This window comes from Manis javanica, chromosome 4, assembly GCF_040802235.1.
Source record: "Manis javanica isolate MJ-LG chromosome 4, MJ_LKY, whole genome shotgun sequence".
NCBI classification, from domain to species: Eukaryota; Metazoa; Chordata; class Mammalia; order Pholidota; family Manidae; genus Manis; species Manis javanica.
Window position 1 is genome coordinate 48068807 of NC_133159.1, and position 21043 is coordinate 48089849.

A 21043-nucleotide genomic window follows, 5' to 3' on the forward strand; every position below is an offset into this window, starting at 1 on the left:
TGTCTTGGGGTGAGGAGATGATACTGATCATTGCAGGGGATCCCATTTATTGTGGATCTGTCTGTACGAGCCACCCTGCTGAAGTCTGTTATATCTGATTTTTCCCAGCAACTCTATTAAGGAAGATTGACCCCTTTTATTGATTAGATTGCAGTTAAATCATTCCTGGTTTTATATGCTTAAATCATGTGAGGCACAAAAGTGTTTGGCACATTATCTCCTTGTATCCTAGCAGTAGATCTGTGAAGTCAGTTTTTTTTGGTCTGTGCTTTGTAGACAAGTTAATAGAGATTACGCAACCCACTCAAAGTGACAGTCAGTATGTGACAGAGCCAGGATTTGAATCTAAGAGTGGTGACTCCAAAATCGGTTCTCTTAATATCCAGTACTCTACTGAAGTTCAGAGAGGTTAATTACCATTACAATTAGAAAGGGGCAGAGCTGCAATTAAATCCATACCTTCTGACGAGAGCCTGCTTTCTCTGTACACTTGTAGCCTTCAGTGATTGCTCTTTAGCTTTGGTGGCTTTTTAAGGTATATCCTTTGTCATCTCACCTGATCTTGAGTTTCAGTGTCCTTGAGTGATGTGGTGCTCTCCTGACAAAGAATTTGCGGGTGGTCCCTATTTCCAGATGTGAGGATCTTTTGTGAAGTGTGGAGAATGGTGATGTCAGCTTAGTAATTCCCAACAGAGTAGGATGTGTGAGAAAGTTCAAGTCCTTTGGGAACCTCAGGGATTTGAAAACCCCTAGGTGGGTATCAATAGACTTAACCCTGACAAGCTCTGCCTAGTAGGCATCATCTGAAGCTGAGGCTTGAGAGAGGGTTATGTGACTTCCCCAGATAGGTGGTAGAGCTGCAATTGAAACCCTGTCTAGTGGGCTTTACATCCTGACTCACCCCATCATGTCATAGCACTAAAGTCCCTCTCTAAAGGATGCCACTTAGGGTAGTAGGACCAGGAATGAGGGCATCCTACACTTGGTGCAAGAGGACAAAGGATTGGCTATATCACCCTTCTTGACCACAGGTAAGGAAGAACTATCCTGAGTTAAGGTGAGGAAGATCAGGTGGTTGGTCATTGGTGCATCATCATCAGTTCTTAACATCTGCTTTGTAGCCAGCTTGTGGCTGTGTACCCCAAAAGATCTAAATATACATTGGGTATGAACCTCTCAGAATACTTAACAATTGTGTACTTGAGATAAAGTTACACTAAATAAAGCCCAAAGAAAATAATTAAGCTCTAGACTGCATGGCAGTGATTGTAACCTTCTAAGACTATTCATCCATTCATCCATCTATCCTTCCACCCAATCATGCATCCTTTCCCCCATCTAAGTTCATTTAAGAATTTTTTGAGCAGGGCCCTAAACTTTGCCTTATCTGTATTTAATTACCTGAAGGTTGAGTCTCCAATCTGTTTTTAAAGTTTTTAAAATTTATCTTTACTTCTTGGTAAGCATGCACAGGAATCTCTGCGGAGGATTCCTTTGGTTTTATAGTGATTACAAATGCAAAATACAAAGGTATTTCTAAAATAATCAGTTTTAGCATTTTCTCCTTAAAGCCCGACCAAGATGATTTTCAGCACTTCTCAAACTTGAATGTTTAAGTAAATCACCTGGAGGTCTTGTTAAACTGCAGGTTCTGATTTGGTAGTCCTGAGGTGGGAATGAAAATTTGCGTGAGAATTGCATTTGAAGATAGAGATTAGCTGCTGGTTTTTAAGCTCTCAGGCAACGCTGATGTTGCTGGTGGCCTACAGACTTGTAAGACCACTTACAGTTCTAAAGGCTCTTCCCTAGTGTCTTGCCAATGGGTTTCATCCCCCGGGCAAGTTCACTATGGATTCAATGTGACCAAAGAAAGTTGACAGCAGAACCCTCTTTGGGGTGAAAGGGTTATACCCAACTTTATTTCCAGGTGGCAGGTCAGTCACTAGAATCCCATTCACTCAGAGCGAGTCTGCATGCAGCAAGCCAGTCTCTACCTCTGGGCCCCTCTGTCTGCACAGCTGTCCTCTGGGCCTCTCTGCACAGTCGTCCTGCACAGCCATCCTCTGGGCCTCTGTCCTCGGCACTGCCACCACTCCAGCTTCTGCTCTGCTCTGCTCTCCTGCAGCCTTGCAGCCCTGCCACCATGTCGTGCCCAGAGCACTGGGCGGAGCTCTTTATCTAGAGTCAACAGTCATGTATTGCCCACAGGTGTGCAATGAGCTAGTGAACCACGGCCAGGTGAGAATCCTGGCCACAGGAACTCATTTTATCCACATCTAGTATCCTGAAAAGCACCGATTTGTGGAGAATCAGGAAACAGTACTTCTTTTTCATAGGGTTATTGGACCCTGGGGCATAAGAAATTTAGGTAGCTTCAGCAGACCTGCTTGCTCAGCAATGTTCAAGAACAGAACCAGAGACTGTGCTGAGTTCATGGGACTGTGTGGGGAAATGGAAGTTCCTATGGCCAGGATTCTCACCTGACCTGAACTACTTGATGGTGTAATTGGCCTGCTGCTAGGCTACTGCTTCCACACCCTAGGCAATAAGCTCTTGTTGACTGAGTCACTATATAAAGAGCTCTGCCCAGATCTCTGAGTGGAGGCAGACATGGAGGTGGATTACAGACCTGCAGACTGCTGGACGCAGATGTAGTTCTAGTGCTTGACCTATGGCTAGGAAAATAGAGCCAGATATAAACCCTTTTACCCCAAGAATGTTCCATTGTCATTTCTGGGTCTCACTGAATCCATAGTGAACTTTCCCAGGGCTGGGACACTCAGGCAAGACAAACTGTTATTTGTTTATTCTTTCTTAGTTCCTTAATTTGCTAAACATTAATTTGAGGTCCTGCTGTGAACCAGCAATGTAAAGGGCACTGGGGGCGTGGGCACAAAGAAGACTCAGCTTTACCCTTGAAGGGCACAGAGTCCACTGGGGACAGTGGTAGGGATGTGGGCTACTCCGTAAGCTAGGAGTGGGGCCGGTGGAGGAAAGAGCTGTGGAACCAGAGCCATCAGAAGATAGGCTGAGCACTATGATGCAGGAATATGCAAAGTGCTTTCAGGGAAAACAATTTGCTTCCTGGAGGAGTTATTGAGATAAGTCTCAAGATGTAAGTGAAGGTTTTGCCAACTAGAGAAGACAGACAGAATATTCTGGAGAGAGACTATGGTTCATTTATGCTAAGGTATGTAGGTCCTGATACCAGAGCCTGGGAAGCTTCCCTGAGTGTAGTAGGAAATGAGGCAGGTAAGTAGCTTAGTGCAGTTTATTAAGGGCTTCTTTGGTGAAATTAGTCGATGGCTTTTAAGCAAGGGAGAGAATGTCTTAGAGACCTTTGGCAGGGATGAAGAGATTGGACTGGGGTGGGAAAATATATGTGTGTGGAAATAAGAACTAGTTTTCTTCCTTTCCTGAATATAGCACTTTGTGACACTATGTGACAATAGTGTCAGCTGGTTGTGTTGGCTTTGCTTTGCTCTGAAGATAATTACAAAACTTGTAACGTGGCCTAGAAGATGGTATGTGATGTCATTTTTACCTCCCCTTTTATGCTTACTGTGTGTCCCTCAACTTGCTCACTCTGACCCATCCACAGGAATCCACTCAGCAGGCCTCAAACACACCCAGTTCTTTGCCACCACTGAGTCTTGACTAGGGATTGGCAAACTAGGGCCCATGGGCCAGATCTGGCCTGCCGCCTGTTTTGGATGTCCTAGGAGCTAAGAATGGGTTTTATATTTTCAAATGGTTAAAAAAGAATCAAAAAGAAGAATGGTATTTTGTGACTTAGAAAAATTACATGAAGCTAAAATTTAGCAGCCATAAATAGAGCTGTACTGGAACACAGCTATACTCATTTGTTTATTTATTGCTGATGACTCCTTTACATTGACAGAACTGAGTAGTGGAGACAGAGACTGTATGGCTTGAAACACTGAAAATATTTACTCACTGGGCTGCTAGAGAAAAATTTGCTGACCCCTGGTCTTGATGATGTAATGCTGTGCCTTATTCTATGAATGCTCTTCCCTCTACTCACCACTGATTCTAACTGATCATTTAGGTCTCAGCTTTATTGTCACATCCTTAGAAAAGCCTTTCCTGACCCTCAAGTAAGTCAGAGGTCTCTTGTCATTGTGCTCTTAATTTTACTTCATTATGCCTTTCACAAACTGTAATGGTAAGTCAGTTTGTATGATTATTTGTATAATGCTTATCTCTTCCAGCCATTGTAATCCACCGGAGGATGGAGATCATATCCATTTTGTTCATTGCTGTTTCCCTACCCCTAATAAAATGCCTGGCACACAGTAGGTACTCAGTAAATATCATTTGAATAATTTGAGTGGCCCAGTAAGGGACAGTTGTAGTACTCCAGGTGAGAAGTAATGAAACCTGAATTATATACTGTAGGAAGAAGAGGAGATAGGTTCCAGAAATCCTTAGGGGATAATGTTAGCAGGACATTGAGATTGATTGGCTATGAGGGGTGAGCTCGATGGAGGAGTCACAGCTGACCACTCACTGCAGTATTGCTATCATTCATGTGCTCCTGTGTCCTTAGCTTGGAATCAGATGTCAGACTGTTGGGCAGATTTTGGAGTTCAGACTTCTCAGAAGACAAAAGTGATGTACTAGGACCACTGTAGCTCTTAGGCAAAGTCACTCGGGTCCCAGTTCTGCAACATGGAATTTTAATCATGTCCTTTACGTTTAAGGTTTATGTGTTTCAGGTTGACGTATGTCTCCTTAATAAGAACTGTCAGATAAAAGGAAAAATGCCATTTGAATTTTTCATAACCCCCAGCAGTCTGGCTTTTCCATTTGGTCTCAATGATTCTGACTCTCATCTTAATGAAGGCCAAATGTAAATTAAGTTCTGTCAGGCCAAAACAGCTGGAGCCTCCTATCTTTATAAACATGAAACATTGTAGGGTAACAAGGTGCAGACTGAGGAAGGTCAAGAAAGTTAACGGGCTGATGCAGATCCTGACAGCTCAGTGTTAATGGAAGATAATTAACTGGCTTGTAGAGGCTGCATGGAGATATTCCAATCTGTCTTTTAAGTCATTTCCTCTTTTTGCCATTGTCAGCAGAGCAAAAAGCTAATCAATTTACCGTTTGAGATTTTCATTGTTCATCCCAACGGTCTGGAACCAATGGGCTGCAGTGTCAGAGGATTTTGTTGATGGGGTTAGAAAATATATGTGCCCTTCCCATTTCTCAGTCCAGGCCCCTCTGCTTCTGTTTCCCTGATGACATGTTGGGAAAATGAGTAAATGATTCTCTGATTGGTTCTAATGTGCCTTTTCTGGAATATGTAGATTTTTTGGAGGAACCTGGGTGTTTGGATGCCTATAGTGGTGGTTTGGTAAGTTCCTGCTAGCTGTGGAAAGTGTCCATGAAGTGCTTTGCAGTAGGAACTATTGAAAAAACTCTGTTGGAGGTCAAGAAAGTCTGGGTTTAGTACCTTTTCAGTAAAAGAAGAGGCTTGCCTCAGCTCACTTTTAATGCCTTATCTGGCCTTATTCTTTTGTTTTTCTTGACATAGTAACATCTATTTTGTTATCTTTAGGTTTCTTCTCATCTTAAAACTTTATAAATATAAACAATGTAAGTTTCTTTCTTTGAAATGCACCATTTCTTTTTTAATGGCATTATAGTAGAAACTATAGTCTTTCTGTTATTTATTCTGGCTTTAAATTCCATGTACAGGTCTAATAATATTCACCTACATTCATCAGATCTAAGCAATAGAACTAATACAAAATATTGAGGAACTTTGGAAGATACAGCACAGTTCTGAAACAACAGCATCAAAAAAGTACAGGATTTGGAGCCAAATACTCTTGCATTTAAATTTTCACCATTTATTAGTTTTGGGACCTTAGATAAGATAAATCAACTTCTTTAAGTTTTAGTGTGCTTAGCTGTACAATGAGGATAATATTAGAACTGTGAAATTATTCTAATTTAGTCAGAGTATTTGCAAAGTGCTTTATACAGTAGATATTCAAATAGTAATTTAATTTTCATTTCCATTGTGTTTAAAATTGTTTATCTCGACTGATGGGCATGCCAGTAACATCCTATCACCAACTGAGAGAATTTTAAACACTAGAACATTTTATTTCATGTAGCTGACTGTCATGAGTGGTATGTTTTTCCTGTTTGACTAAGAGCTAAGGAAAGCATCTAAACACCACAGAGTTGTCAGAGATAATCATAGAAAAGAGACAGTAGAAGAGTATAAAACATTTTTTCACAGTCATTCATTTATTTGAATCACCCACATCCTATGTGTAATACTTATACCAGGAGGCAGCCAGCTTTGAACTGCAAAGCAGACTGATTTACTGAATAACTTCTACTAGTTTCCCTTAAAATTCACCATTGCCTCCAGCCCCATACTTATTATATTTCACAAGGATAATTTTGTACAGTCTTTACACCAGACTTGTGGGTTAGATATTATATCCTTTAACCAGTGAGGGAACTGAAGCTCAAAGAAGTTAAATGCCTTACTCATAGTCTCATACCATATAATCAAGCCAACATCAAGAGCCATACCTCAGTTCTGTCCCCCATCATGCTCTATAGGGGCCTCTGCAGTTGACTGTGGGAATCCAGAAGTGGTCTCTGCCTTTAAGAAATTAGAGTCTTTGGACAATATCCATCATATCATAGATAAATTTTCACAAATGCCTAGGATGCCTAACTGGTTTTCTTGGTTTCACTGGAGATGGCTGGTAATTATAGATCTGCTTTGGTTATGTAACTGTATTCCTATTATGTTAATGTGTGTGTGCAATTTAATTAGTAGTTTAAAACCTATACATGCTTAAGTTACTCTACAAGAAGATATGTCAAAGAAATAATCAATCTTCCCATGTTTTCTTCCGCCTGCTACTTCTATAGCTTTTCTTCTTCCTTCCTAATTACAACCCTTAAATAGAATTCGTGCCTCATATTGAATTTACCGAGAATCTAATTCCTCCAAGTGGTAAAGATACCTCAAGACAAATGCTGGGCATAGAAGCCACAGGGCATAAATCTGCAAAGAAGTAAAAAGCTAACCTTTTCAAACAATATGGCTTCTCTCTCACTTACCAACTTTACATTTCCCTGTATGGCCCCGGAAGATAACTGGTTAGCCGGAGACGGGTAAGATTTCTCAAGGGAGAAACAACCTAAGACAGGCACAGTCACAGGGGGGCCATCAGGTGAGAAATTGGGGATCAACAGAGGTGAGGCTTAGAACCTTAGAACCTCACCCCCCCTGTTTTGAGAGAAATCTTCTGCATCCGTGGATGTTTTATTACCCTTGTCTAGCTTGGATTAACACATAGTCTACAGGCACACACCTGATCATCTACATTTGCTCTCTTACAACACTAAACTATGTTTCCTACCTTTATCTTGCATCTACCTACCACTTCAGCATTTTATTAAAAATAATAATAATAAAGGGAGAAATGTGGGATCCACATATAAATCAAGTATAAAAATCAAACGAATATTTATATTTGACCTGACTGTTTATAGTTCATAATGCGTGATCAAAACCGAAAGTTTTTGTGATGACTGCCCTTGTACTGTTCACTATGTAAGAATTTGTTCACCATGTAGGAACTTGTTCATTATGCTTCAGAAGATTGGAGACTGACGAGAATTAGGCTTGGGGTGGATTAATGATTATGTATTGAGCATTGACTCCCCTATACAGAATTTTATTGTTGTTAACAACCATTTGATCAATAAATATGAGAGATGCCCTCTCAAAAAAAAAAAAAAAAGGAAATTAGAGTCTGAATGGAGATGAATGTATAGATCAGCCAAGCAGTAAGAATGAGGAAACAGGCGAAAACAGTAAAGTATATATAGTACTTATTATGTATCTAGCACTTTTCTAAGCATTTCATCCATGTTAAATTCCTAATCCTCACAACCACCCTATAGTATCATCTTTTATAGGTAATAAAATGGGCTCAGAGATATTAAGCACCTTACCTAAGTCACTCAGCTAATTAGTGACAAGGCTGGGATTTGAACCTTAGCATTTCAGATTGATTATGAGGTTATCACCATCTCACTCTACTGCCTGTTCAAATATTTGCCTTTCTGGGTTTTGAATAAACTAGTCCAGGGAAGAAGCTTATAAGCCATGACTTCACAGGATCTGAGGCTGGTAACAATGGGTGGTGGGTTCACTTTTTTCTTTTTTTTTTTTTCATTTAACAAATACTGATTGTCTCCTATGTCACAGGCACTGTAGTGTGTGTTGGGGGTGCCAAGGTGAGCAAGACAAATGAGGGCCCTAGAGAGTCTTCTGGGAGCCGAGACTCTAGTGTGGGGAGGCAGAAAATACACAAGGAGACAAATACATATGCAAAGTGACTGTGTTTTCTGGAAAATGCTATGAAGGAGACACAGATGAACAGAGTTGGCATGGCTAGCGTGTTTTCTCTTGGGAGGTTTTGTTCGACCTGAATGATGAGATTTTCAGGAAGAGGGAGCAGTAGATTCACCGTGGGAAAGAAATCATCAAGATTGATGGGAGATAATGGTTGATGGATTTTAAGTATGGGTATGACACAATCTGTTTCATGACTTAAAAAAATCACTCTGGCATAGTAAATATTGGTATAGCAGCAACAGAGTTTATGCTATAATATTAAATGGAAAAATTGTTAACACTGAATGTACAGTCCTATAAATGCATTTGTTTTAAGAAATTACCGGTAAATAAAAAAAGTCTGACTATATATTCAAACAAACATTAATAAAGGACACTGCCATGGTTGGAATAGTTTGCTACTGTTCCAGCACAATGCTCATGCTTTTATTACTTAGTACCTTTCCATTAAAAGACGATTTTTACAGTCATAGCTAAACTTTCTGGTTGACAATGCTTCATTATTTAGCATGGGATTTTTTTCTCCTTGGGCTCATTTTCCTAAAAAAACACTGTGTGAGTGGCTTCATATGCAGTATTTCATCTAAGCCCCTCAGTGACAGTATTATTTTCCCATTATACAGATGAGGAAAACAAGACCCAGAGTGCTTATGTAGCTTCTCCAAAACCACACACAAAGTAAGTGGTAGAGCCAGGATTCTCACCAAATGCAACCTCCCTCCAGCTTGTGAGGTCAATCCACTGGCCCTCACTGCCTTTTCTCAAGGGGCGCCCATTTCTTCCTGCATGCCAGGACTGCAGGCTGGCAGCCTACTGGCTGAATCTGGTTCCCAGATGGATTCTGTTTGACCCACCCTGTGCTTGAATTAGTTTCCAGCACTTTAAAAACTAAGAAATCTCACATAAAAATCCAGATACTCTGCTTCTCTAGAAAAAGTAACAAAAGGACTTGGCAATCCTGGACTCACATTCCCATGTGGAAGGAATTGGCCAGAGCTGACAAGGGGCTGCCCCCTTTGGAAGGGGCAGGTGTCCTTCATTTCCCAGCCATCTCCACCCAGCTTGCCTCACTTATTTCCTTTTCCAGCACTACCCCTCTAGGCATTTGGATTTGAGACCCAGGCTGTGGGAATCTGTTCAAGGAATCCATCATTAGTTTTCCTATAACAAAATGCTTGGAGAATTAGAAAGACTTTCCAGATGGTAAACTTCTTGGTTAGTGGCTCTAAGGATTCCATACCCATATTGTCTCATACCTCTGGGTCTTTGCTCTGGGTTTTTCCTTCACCTGGCAAACTTAAAATAATTTCTTTCTTCGCTTGGGAAAACTTGAACTAAATCTCCAAGACTCTGGGAAGCCTTCCTTGACTTTCTCTATCCCTGTCGAGTGTGATTAGGGTCCTGTCCTCTGTCCCCTTACCTCTTTGGAATTTATCACACTGTATGGTGCCTCATTTATCTCCATATGCCTAGCGTCTCAGGGTTCTGCTTGCTGTTTAACACTAATAATAACTCAGCAAATATGTAAATGGATGGATGGGATGGATGAACTGATGAACTAAATAAAACATGTACCATGCTATTTTTGATGGTTGGATGTGTCTGGCCAATAGTTACATTCCAAAGTAAAGACCCACTGCAGGCTGAGTGTAAGTTAATTTTCTGTCCCCACTGTGGAAAAGGAAGTTGGGAGTATGACCACTCATTTCCACCAGAGCCACCCCTTGGCCATGGTCCTGTTACCTTGAGTCACAGCTTATTTATGTGTGAAATGATGGCTCAAGATTGAGGCAGTACCTCCTCTGGGCCTCTCCACTCTTGGGGCAGACAACCCCTTCCAGTTTTTCCCTGACTGTTAATGGCAGCATCCAAGACTCAGCTACTGATTCAAACAGCCTCTCTTTAGAATGTTTGTACCAGGGCCACATTACCTTCGGACCAGATTCTTCCCAGCCTTTGAGCAGTGCTGACAGTATTGTCAGCTGTCGTTAGGACATCTGTTGTGGATTTTCTCTCCAGGGTGGTCTGCCCATTAACTGGGCTTGTAACTAAATATACAGAGTATTGAGGCTGATGGTCTGCCTTCGCTTACCTGGACAGTGAATCCTTTATCATCCTTGAATTTGCATATTTGAATAATGCCAAGTAATGTGCTATATTCTCTTAGTTTTATAGTCCAACAGAGTAATTAAAAAAAAAAAGACAAAGGGTCAAGGGACTTGGCTTGATACCTAGTAACATTTGATAAATGTCAGCTATCATTACAATTGTCTATTTGTGTTTACTTTATGGTTTAGGGAAGACTTTGCCATATATTTACTTCATTTTATCAATGACATGGCCTTGTGAGATAATTATTAGTAATTGCCAAATTTTACAGATGAATACAACAAGCCTCAAAGAGATGAAATGATTGTCCACAGGTATCAGGACTGGGTCTTCATGAAGGTCCCTTTTGGCTCTAAACTGTCTTGTTTGTTTTCTGCTGCACGATGTTTCCTATTTAGTTGGTGGATTCTTAGCTCCATAAGAGCAGGGACCAAATCTATTTATCCACACCTGTCTGTTGTGTCCTCAGAGCCAAGACAGTGCTTGGCATGGAAAACATACTCAACAAATATTTGTAAATGAGTCCGTGTTTCCTGGCGAGAGCCATACTTATGGCTATAGTAGATGGGCCCATGTGCCCATCTTCTTTGCTGCCAGTCTTCCTGACCACTGTAGAGGGGTGTCAGCTACATCAAGGTCTTTTTAGTGTGACCAGAGAGGCAGGAGAAAGATAGCTAAGTTTGGCTGGCCTGCCTACTTGGTATCTTTCAGTGTGAAACAAAACTTGAGCAAGATTTTTCTTTCACAGTGGCTAAAATGGAGGTCACATCTCTTAGAGGAAAATACTGTCTTTAGGAAAGATGCATTTTATGTGTGTTGTGATATAGGCAATTTATTAGCATGATCAGTCTCCTTGAGGTGAACTGTGACTTTGGAAATCTGGAGGCCTGGGGTCGATGCATGTTGATTGAGGCAAGGGAGGAGGCAAGTCAAAAAAGATGCAGGACAGGGGCTTCTTCTAGAAGGATAACTACATCTCATTTCTCTGAGCAGTTGGGTTGGTTTTGCTTTTTCTTGGTTCTCTTATCTTCAAAATGAGAATAACTCCTCTGCTGTGGTAGGAATATATTCATTTAATTAGTGAAACAAACTTTTCTTTATTAATTGCTATTCAGAAGGTACCTACCTGGTGATGGGGAGACAAAGCAGAAGCCAAGGGTGTCTTTTATCTCAAGGAGCTCCCAAGTCTAGGACCAAGTACAGGAGACTTTGAATGTCATATTTTCCTCAACATTTTATTATTAAATTTTTCAAACATACAGAAAATGTGAAAGAATTTTATGGTGAATTGTCAGAACCATCACCTGGATTCTGCCATTAACATTTTATTAGACTTGTTTTATCACGTATGTATCCATTTATCTGCCCTTTTCTCCACCCACCAATCCTCCTTTAAGTTTTTAAAGTTGAGACATTGTTACCTTTGTGAAAACAGTTTGAATTAAAGAAAGACCCTTTACCTTTCTGAAATACTTACAAAATTCTGTTTAAGATGTTGATTGCTGTTTGATTGCTGTCTACAAATATTATCAACACCTGCACTGGAATTTATTAACTGTCTACTGTGTGCTATTAAGTTGGCTAGCTCATTTAAAGCTTAGGAAAATCCTGTGAGGTAGTATTGCCATTCATCTTGCAGATAGAGAAGCTGAGGATAGAGGGGCTTTTACCATTTCCTGCCTCTGTTTCTTCTGGAAATGCTGGAATGCCAAGCCTGTGTGTTCTAACTCTAGGAAATGGGTTTAAAAAAGGCATGGTAAAGGTTATTTGGTCAGTCTCCAGCCTTTATGACGCAAGGTCCCCTAGTCTACTTTACAGATGTGAGACCTACGTAGAGAGTTAGTTCTCATGTTTTTAAGTTTCATATCCCAGAAAACACATTTGCCTCACTTAAGGTTGTAAAATAAATATGAACCCTAGAATAAAACTTTAACAGAGTTATTCTAAATTAGACTCAAAATTAAAGAATTATGCTTGAGACTGAGTGGAATCTACGATTCTGTCTGCTACACAAATTCCAACCCATTCCTCTTTCATCTATGCTCCAGCACTTTAGAGCTACCTCTTAAAGAGCTAGTTTCTTCCTTCCCTTTACATTCACTTTAAATGTTTGTAGTTCTAAAAAAAATGAATAAAGGTTCAACTAGTTCCTTACCTCTTCTGAACCCAGGGGTCCTGGAAGTGCTTCTTCAGCTAAGACCTCACTTGAGACTTGTCTGTGCATCAAGCTGGGACCATTCTGCTGGTTGAATGATAAAGTGATTCAGGGATCCCCATAAAAGCCCATGTCTCTGAATCCTTCCTGAATGGAGAGACTATGGATTAGGTAAAACTGGTGAGCAGCCTCAGTAATAAAAGAAAATCTGATCTCACTCATAGCCCCATTAAGATCCATACCCACACCCTCTCAAAAAGCTCCTTTAGTTGGGCTTCCAAGCTTTGTAATCTCAACAGTCAAAAATGCAAGACTAGGGAGTGTTCAGAGGGAATTAGAGAGATGCCTGAGTTACTGGCTCTACCCTCCCTGGCCTCTGTCTCTCATTAGGGCTTTGCTAAAGGGTCTGAACTATGGTACACATGAATGCTGCATGTTTATAGTATTGGAGCTTACCTAAGTAAAGCAAAGCAAGCAATTTAACATCTTTTTTCTAATTAATTATTCATAGTATTATGAATAATAAGGATCTCATCTTCCCTAATACTACTTTTATTATTGTTATTACTTCACTACTAATTAGTGAAAATTGTGGTCATGGACAACTATCACTCTGTGAGCTGGTATTTGGGAACAGCTGGTCTACCTAACCCCTGAAGTTCTTCAGTGGTGACATTCTGTGACCCTAAGATAGATGAGAGAGAATCGGGACCAGAGTGAAGCTTACTGCACTTGTCTTGGCATGGGGCCATGTGGTCTGGCTTTGGCTGGGGGTCAGAGACAGCCCATGGACCTGCGAGAGTGAATCATTGTGGAAGTATTTATCGAGCACCTCCCATGTCCTGGGAAGCAGCAGCTGGACAGTGGGGAAGCAGTATTGAGTTTGGAGTTCAAGTGTCTGGGATTTCACCCCAGGCTTTTCACTTATTATCTGCATGAGCTTGGGTAATTCACTTCACGGATGGGCCTCAGTTTCCTTTCTATAAAATGGTGTTATTTAGAAGGCATTGGCTAAGTTGTAGAGTGCTGTTGTAGTGATAAACTTTCAGGTGGTTATGACAGAAATAGTTGATTTTTGGAAAGAAAATTAGTGAGGCCTGTTTGTCAAGTACTTTTCTCTAGATGCTGTTAAGAAAAGCAAGAGTGAAGGGAAAAATCTATATTGTTTGTGGGTAGGCACTTTTTTTTTAAGTTGTGCTTATTCTTTACAGACCCCTTGGGAAGTGGGCATTATTATTCCTGGGTGAGCTGGTGGGAACAGGCTAAGAGAGGTCCCCTTATTTGCTAGCGAGTGTGGAGCTGGGGATCTAACTTAAATCTAATTCAAGCCTGTGCTCTTTTCACAACAGCTCACAGGGCAAGGGTTGGGGAGAGTAAAGGAGCCAGGTGTAGAGTAAGTCCCGAGCAAATGTTCCCAGCAGAGTTTCACTTGCACAGTTATTAGTATCCTGTAGGGTATTGCTTCAGCAGCAAACATTCTCAGGATGAAGGCTGTAAGAATGGGTACATGCTTCAGACATATAAATAGTGCCGTGCTGATCAGTTTCTTCCAGAGTTGATCAAGGACATTCATTCATTCAGGAGATATTTGTTGAAAATGCATTTTATTTCAGGTACTTGGTTAAATGCTGGGAATATGTTGGTAAACAAAACAGAGTCCTGTCCTCAAGTTGTTCATGTTCTAGAAGAGGGACAGAAATAAAGTCATAGAACACCACAAGAGGAATGGAGATTCAGGTCTGGAAATATACCCCAGTTGGGGGAGAGGAATAAGGAGGAGGTGATATATAGGCTGCGGGCTAATGGTGGATTGGAGTTAGGTAAGCACTTGGTTGGGGTGGCTTGCAAAAGGCAGGTGGGATGGTGTGGGGAAAGGCCTGCCGACCCCAGAAAGTAAGACCTCTGTGGGGCTGTACATGCAGAATGGTGAAAGCTTAGAATGTGAGAAAGCAGTGCAGTGAGTCAGTCGAAAGTACCTTTTGAGTCCCTTTTGTGTATTCAATCCTATTTATGCTGGAAATTTCCTTTGTGGACATGATGGGATGGAACCAGTTTCCCCTACCTCAGTCAGAGAAAGCTGGATGCTATTTGCCGCGTCTTTTCTGACCCCCATCTCAGTGGCCTGGACCTGAAACAACAACGGTGAGCTCTGAGTGCTCATGGGGCTGCAGTGTCCTCCCAGGGCAGGGGGCTGCTCTCATTTCAGTCCTCTCAGGACTAGACTAGCCAGTGTCCCAGGGAACAAAGCAGTGAGTTAACCCCCTTGCCCATGAGGGTGGGACCGAACACCAGGCGGGGGCTCTTTCCACCTATCTTTGGTGGGCATGTGACTCAGAGCCAGTGACATCAGCCATGACTTCATTCGCCCAGAGGACAGACAGTGTGCAGACCGCAAGCTGGGCTCTGGCTTCTGCCCTTCCTTCTCTGTGCTTTGTCTCATCAGGGACATTATTGTGGTCTTGCTGTTGCTTTCCACACATCTCTCTTATTTTTCTATTTTTATGCCTTTCTCACTTCATTCATTTCTCCTATTTATCCTATTCTTTCTCTTTACCCCATCTTTCTTTCCTCTTTGTCCATCTTTTGCTTTTGTCTTTATTTTCTTTCCCTTTCTCCTCTACTTAGTCTTTATTGTTTTATTTTCTTTCTCACTCCTATTCTCTCTTTTGCCTCTGTTTTTCCTTTTCCTTTGCTCTTTGTCCTCCTGTGTCAGAAATGTACATGGAAACCAGTCCTCCTACCTCCTCTCTTCTCCCATCAGGACTCCCCACCGTATTATTGCTGTCTTGACCTTCCTAAAGCTGTACTCAAAAATCACCCCCTGTTCAGAGCTGATGGTGGCTCCCCTTCTTTTCTGAGCTGAGTGTCTAAAACAAATTCAGATTTGCCTCTTACTACATTTAAAACGTATCTGTCAGGCTGACCTTCTCAGGGTTCCTTTTCCATGGCCAGGACGCAGGAAGGAATTCATGCCCCTTCCTGCGCTTTGTTTGGGCAGTTGTCCCAGCTGGACTGCCCTCTGTCCCATCTTCCCTAGTCTTTCCCTTCTCTCTCCACTTGGGTCAGACACTATTTCCCAAGTGATACCTTTCTTCTGCTGCCTGCCTATAACAATGTCTTTCTTTCATGACCAGGCAGCATCCTTAGTTTTTAAATCAAGTATTTTCAAATTTGAATTTCTATACTGCTATACATTTCTGCTGAGTGTCTCATGTGGACTGTTTGCATCATCTAGCCAGTAAACAACATGAGGATCAGAACCAGTATATTCCAGCTCTCCCTGTGTGGTCCACTTTTATACCCAGCACACAGTTGACCACAGAGGAGGATTGATAGACAGATTGTTGCCCAGTCAATAAGTATTTAACTAGAGAAATCATTATTTCATGTTAACTGTAGGGATCCAGATGAGTAAGTTATGATCCCTTCCTAAAAGTAACTAAGAGCCTAGTAGGGAAGACTGGCGCCCATAAAATTTGAGAAGAGTAAGGATTGTAGAGGAAACTACTTACTGGGGATGTTTCACGATGGGCACATTAACATGTTTTAACCTCATTGAATTGAATCCTGCAACAGGTCTGTGAGTTAAACATTGCTGTCAGTGAACAAAATGAGTCCCACAGATAGCAGGTGACTGTCGGCCAGAGGTAATGAAGCTAACGGGTAGGAGAACCAAGGCTTGAACTAAGGCATGTCAGTCTCCAAAGCCCCTGCCTCCTCTTGAAGATGGAAACAGGCAGTGGCACCGACACACTAAGAACGGTCATTGAAGAAGTGGTCCCTATATGCCAGATGCTATTCTAAGCACTTCACATACATTTGTTCATTTGTTCCCTCGACAGTCTGGTGTGGGTAGTGTTACTGTTCTCCACAATCATTATAGGAAAAGGAAACTGAAGTGAAGAGTAGGTAGGTAGCTTTCCCAAGGCCACCTGGCTGTGAAATATTGGAGCTGAGATATGCTCCCCATGGTCTGGCTCTGGGAAAGAGGCAGCAGAATGTGCTTTGGTGGGGCTGCCGTTGCATCAGCCTGCTGAGAGGATCGGGACTGTGTGGGTGCTGACAGGTAACAGTATTGGGAGGTGAGGCTAACGAGGAAGTCTGGAGCCAGGTCGTAAAACCCATGTAGTGACTGTCCAGTGCCCTCTGCAAAGATCCTCCTCAAAGGGTGTGAGAAATGCTCCTTAGAAGGAATGTTTTCTGTGATGGATGTCACACATCCATTGTAAGGAAGGTTTATGAAATGCTGATCTTCTACATTTGGGTTGTGCAGGGGGTTCTCAGTTGTGGACCTTGTCGTTGCCCTGCAGGAATGACTGTGGAGCTCTGCAACAATGGTATCAATAAACAGGGAAGGAGATGTATGTGTCTGTATACCCAATAAGCCCCAAAGAAATGCCAAGTGGAACTATAAAGTGTACCTATTCTTTATGGGTTGGGGATAGGTGAAGTTTGGGGAAGCAAGAGTAGGGGGCAACCATGTGAGCCAGCCTGGACCTGACACGAGGTTGTCCTCAGAGGTCCCAGAGCACTTGTCATTTGATGGAGCCCTTCTGCTTCAGCCCCCTCTCCAGTGATGCTTGGCAGCCATTCAGCATGGTGTTGTGCTGACCCAGGAGTCCAAGCCAGGAAGTGAATGAATCCATTTTCTAATTAAAATGAAACTTTTCCAAAGGACCTGCTCACCCCAAGAAGAGAAATTTATCTTTCTGGCAGTTTGGCTTGGCTGGAATATGTCTCCTCTCCTAAAACAGGCAGTGAAAAGCCATTAACCTAAATGAGAAAAGAGAAACTGGGACAGTTCTTATTCACAGTCTCATTCATTTATCCATTCATTCCTTATTTCCATTTCCACAAGCCCCTTTTAAGCTTGTATATCTCTGCTCATTTATTCATTCATTTATCCAACATTACTCATCATCTATATATCCGATGCAATACTAGGTCTTAGGAATGGAGAGGTTGAAAAAAATCGCAGTCCCTGCCTGTGAACAGGACAGACACCTGGACAGATGATGGGAAGTGCCATGATAAGAACATCACAGGGTATTATGGGGCATGGCATCAGACCACCTTACTCAACTCAGGGAACTCAGAGACGATTTCAGAGTAGATAACACTTGCGTTAGTTTTAAAGGATGAGTCCAGGTTGGCCAGGTTAAAGAGGGAGGATATTACAGATAGGGTGCTGCTGAGTAAAGATATACTAGTGAGAAAAAGCACAGTGCATGTGGGTAGTTTTGGCATAGTATCTCAGCAAGGTCAGAGATGAAGCTGGTAAGTAAGACTTGGATCATATATACCATGTTTATGAATTTGATCTTGAACTCCAGAGGTAGTTGAAAACTTTGAAGGATGCAAAGTATACTAGATGGAAAGCTCCTTGTGGGTGGGGCTGCATCTGTTTTTTGCTCTTGTTTCCTTAGCGCTGAGCACAGTACCTCGCATGTAGATTATACCAAATAAACACTTGTTGAATAAATGAGTGGATGAAAGATTTATATAGTCAAATGTACATTTTACATAGGCCATTGTCTAATTGGCTGTGTAGTAGGTGGTATTTAAAGGGAGTAAGATTTGAAAATTAGGGGCTGTATCAGAGTGGTAACAAACCATCTCAAAATATAATTGAGTTAAAAACCAGTCATTTATTTTATTATTATTATTTTTTAAAAAATCAGTCATTTATTTATCTCATAATTATGTAACTTGCTAACTGGGGATGGGCTAGTAAGATGAGTGGTTTTTCTGGTCTCAGCTGAACTCACTCAACAATCTGCAGAGGGCTATTGGGTAGAGTTTCTTGATCTTCACTTTGCTCAGCTCTCTTGCATTTTTGGAGCCTTGCCTGAGACAGTTCATTTTTGCTCCAGTTTGCTTTCCTTGAGCAGGCTGTCCTGGCCTGCCTCGCATGGCAGCACTACGTTCCAAGACAAGAGTCACTGAAGCATCAGTTCAGAGGTAGCACAGTGGCACTTCTGCTTCATTTCATTGGTGAAAGCATGTCATAAGGCCAGCCCCAACTCAGGTGGAGAAATAAATTCATCTCTTGATGGAAAGTGCTACAGAGTCATATTGTAAAGGAAATGAACACAGGGAAGGGAAGAATGGTGGCTACTTTTGTAGTATGCCATAGGTATGTATGCTAGCAATAATCTAGGTGACAGCATCTAATGAGCTGAAAATAGAATAGTGAAGATACGGTGTGATGGTTAATTTCATGTGTCAACTTGACTGGGCTAAAGGATGCCCAGACGGTTAGTCAAACATTAGTCTGAGGGTGTTTTTGGATGGGGTTAACATTTGAATTGGTAAACAGAGTAAAGCAGAATGCCCTCTTTAATGTGGATTGGCCCCATCTAATAAATTGAAGGCCTGAACAGAGCAAAAAGGCTAAGAGGGAGCTCCTCCTAGCTGACTGCCTTGAGCTAAGACATGTGTCTTTTGTTACCTTTGGACTCAGACTGAAACAGGCTCTTCTTGGGCCTTGAGCCTGTTGGCCTTTGGACTAGAAATCATACCATCAATTCCCCTGGTCTTCAGACCTTTGGACACAACTGAGATTCCTGGGTCTCCAGCTTGTCGACAGTAGACCTTGGAACTTCTTAGCCTCCATTATTATGTAAGCCAATCCTTGTAAGTCTTTCATATGCATGTATGTACATGTATATGTATATGTGTATGAAGGGACTTCATATCTATGAAGTGTGTATATGTTATATATGTCATGTATGTATGTATGTATGTAATCTATTCTGTTTCTTTTGAGAAGCCTGACTAATACAGAGGGTGAAGTGGTGGGAACCTCTTATGGATTAATTGGGAGTTTAAATTATAAGGATGATTGGATGGAAGGAATGAGAGAAGGAGAAGAAAAAGATGACTCCTTAGGTAACTGAATCAACTGGCATAGAAAACCAAGGAGGAGGAAAACATCTGGGGGATATGACAGATTCTGTCCTGGCCATGTTGAGTCAGAGGTACAGTGGGACAGCCAGGAGACATTTTTCAGAGAGTTTGGAGGTTGAGACTTGGCATGTTCGCCAACCTGTAGTTGGTTGGACTCAATGGCAGTAACTGAGATTGCCCAGGGAGTGTGTGAACAGCGAGACGAGCATTAGGATGAGACAAGAACTCTGGGGAGCATCATTCACATTTAAAGGGCAGCTAAGGGAAAAGAGCTCAAAAAGGAGACAGACAGCAAGAAGTATCCAAGGGAGTGAGGTATTAGGGAAGACTTCTTCACCTCTGCACTTGTCCGGTCTCCTTTTCTTCATGTCCATTCTGAGACCTTATGCATTCCAGAGCCTCCTCTTCCTATTAGGCCCCCCTCCATCCATTTCCCTTCCTTTGTAGACAGTTCATGCACACAGAATTGTGCTCTCTTGGTCACCACGGCATTCTTCTCCTTTTCTCCTGGCCCATCTGCATCTTATGCTTAGGGAGGCAGACCCCTGAACTAGCACTGGGCTGTTCCTTAAAAGTCTTCATCTTAGTATCTCTCTTTCCACTCCCCTGTTGTGTGACCTCGAGACAGTTGTGGTCCCTCTCTAGGTTTTAGTCTCTTAAACTGCAATGTAAGGTTTATCATTTTCTTGCCTTCACTGCCTTAAAAAATTAAGCGAATCAGATGAGATCATTCCTATTACTAGCATTGAGATAGATGCTAGTAATATGGCACTTGAGGAAACTGGGGCTTAGAGAAATTAATTTGCCTAAAGCTACACAGCTGGAGAGTGATGAGAACAGGAATCAAACTCAGGTCCGCCTGACTCCAAAGTGCTTAGAGCCCACATTCCACAGCCTTGCTTTCCGAACGCATGTGGTGCTTTCAACTTCCTGGGCAGAGACAGCTTTGCTGAATGTGATCAGTTTTCATGAAAATGATAACATAATATTGGGAAATCAACTCTAGTGTGGATTATATGCTAACCTTCCTGTACCACAGTAGAACTCTAGAGGAAGTGGTGGGGAGGATGCACATAAGTCTAGTTCTAGAAACTTAAATTACACAATGGAATTATTTCATCTTATAAATACATTCTATAATGATACAGTTAAATAAATCCTTCACTAATAGAGGCAATCTGTCTTGTCAGTTTGGGTTTTTGTTTCTTGGGTATAGTTCTCAGCAGTGGCATAGATACTTATTTGACTTGACCTTTAGGCTTCAGCTCAAATCTCTTCCCCAGATTTCTAGCCACCCTGGCCCTAAAGCCCTCTTCCTGTACTGAATCTTGCCTGTGTTACTCATTAGAGGCAGATATATGGCCACACACAGAATATTATGATAAAGTTATGAGGCTGACTCACCAAACCTTGATATCAGGCTCATTACATTATTGCCATACATCATC

The 21043-nt window shown here is 41.7% G+C and overlaps 1 protein-coding gene and 1 long non-coding RNA gene across 10 annotated transcripts in view; one reads left to right on the plus strand and one right to left on the minus strand.

Annotated features, from left to right (window-relative positions):
• FGGY (FGGY carbohydrate kinase domain containing) overlaps window positions 1-21043 on the plus strand; it is a 409199-nt gene that overhangs the window by 39253 nt on the left and 348903 nt on the right. The window lies entirely within an intron of this gene.
• LOC140848898 (uncharacterized) lies at window positions 2-13073 on the minus strand. The gene is made up of 3 exons (XR_012130182.1): window positions 12687-13073; window positions 11658-11718; window positions 2-11583 (listed from the first exon to the last, which is right to left on the minus strand). It is a non-coding gene; the product is annotated as an uncharacterized lncRNA (long non-coding RNA).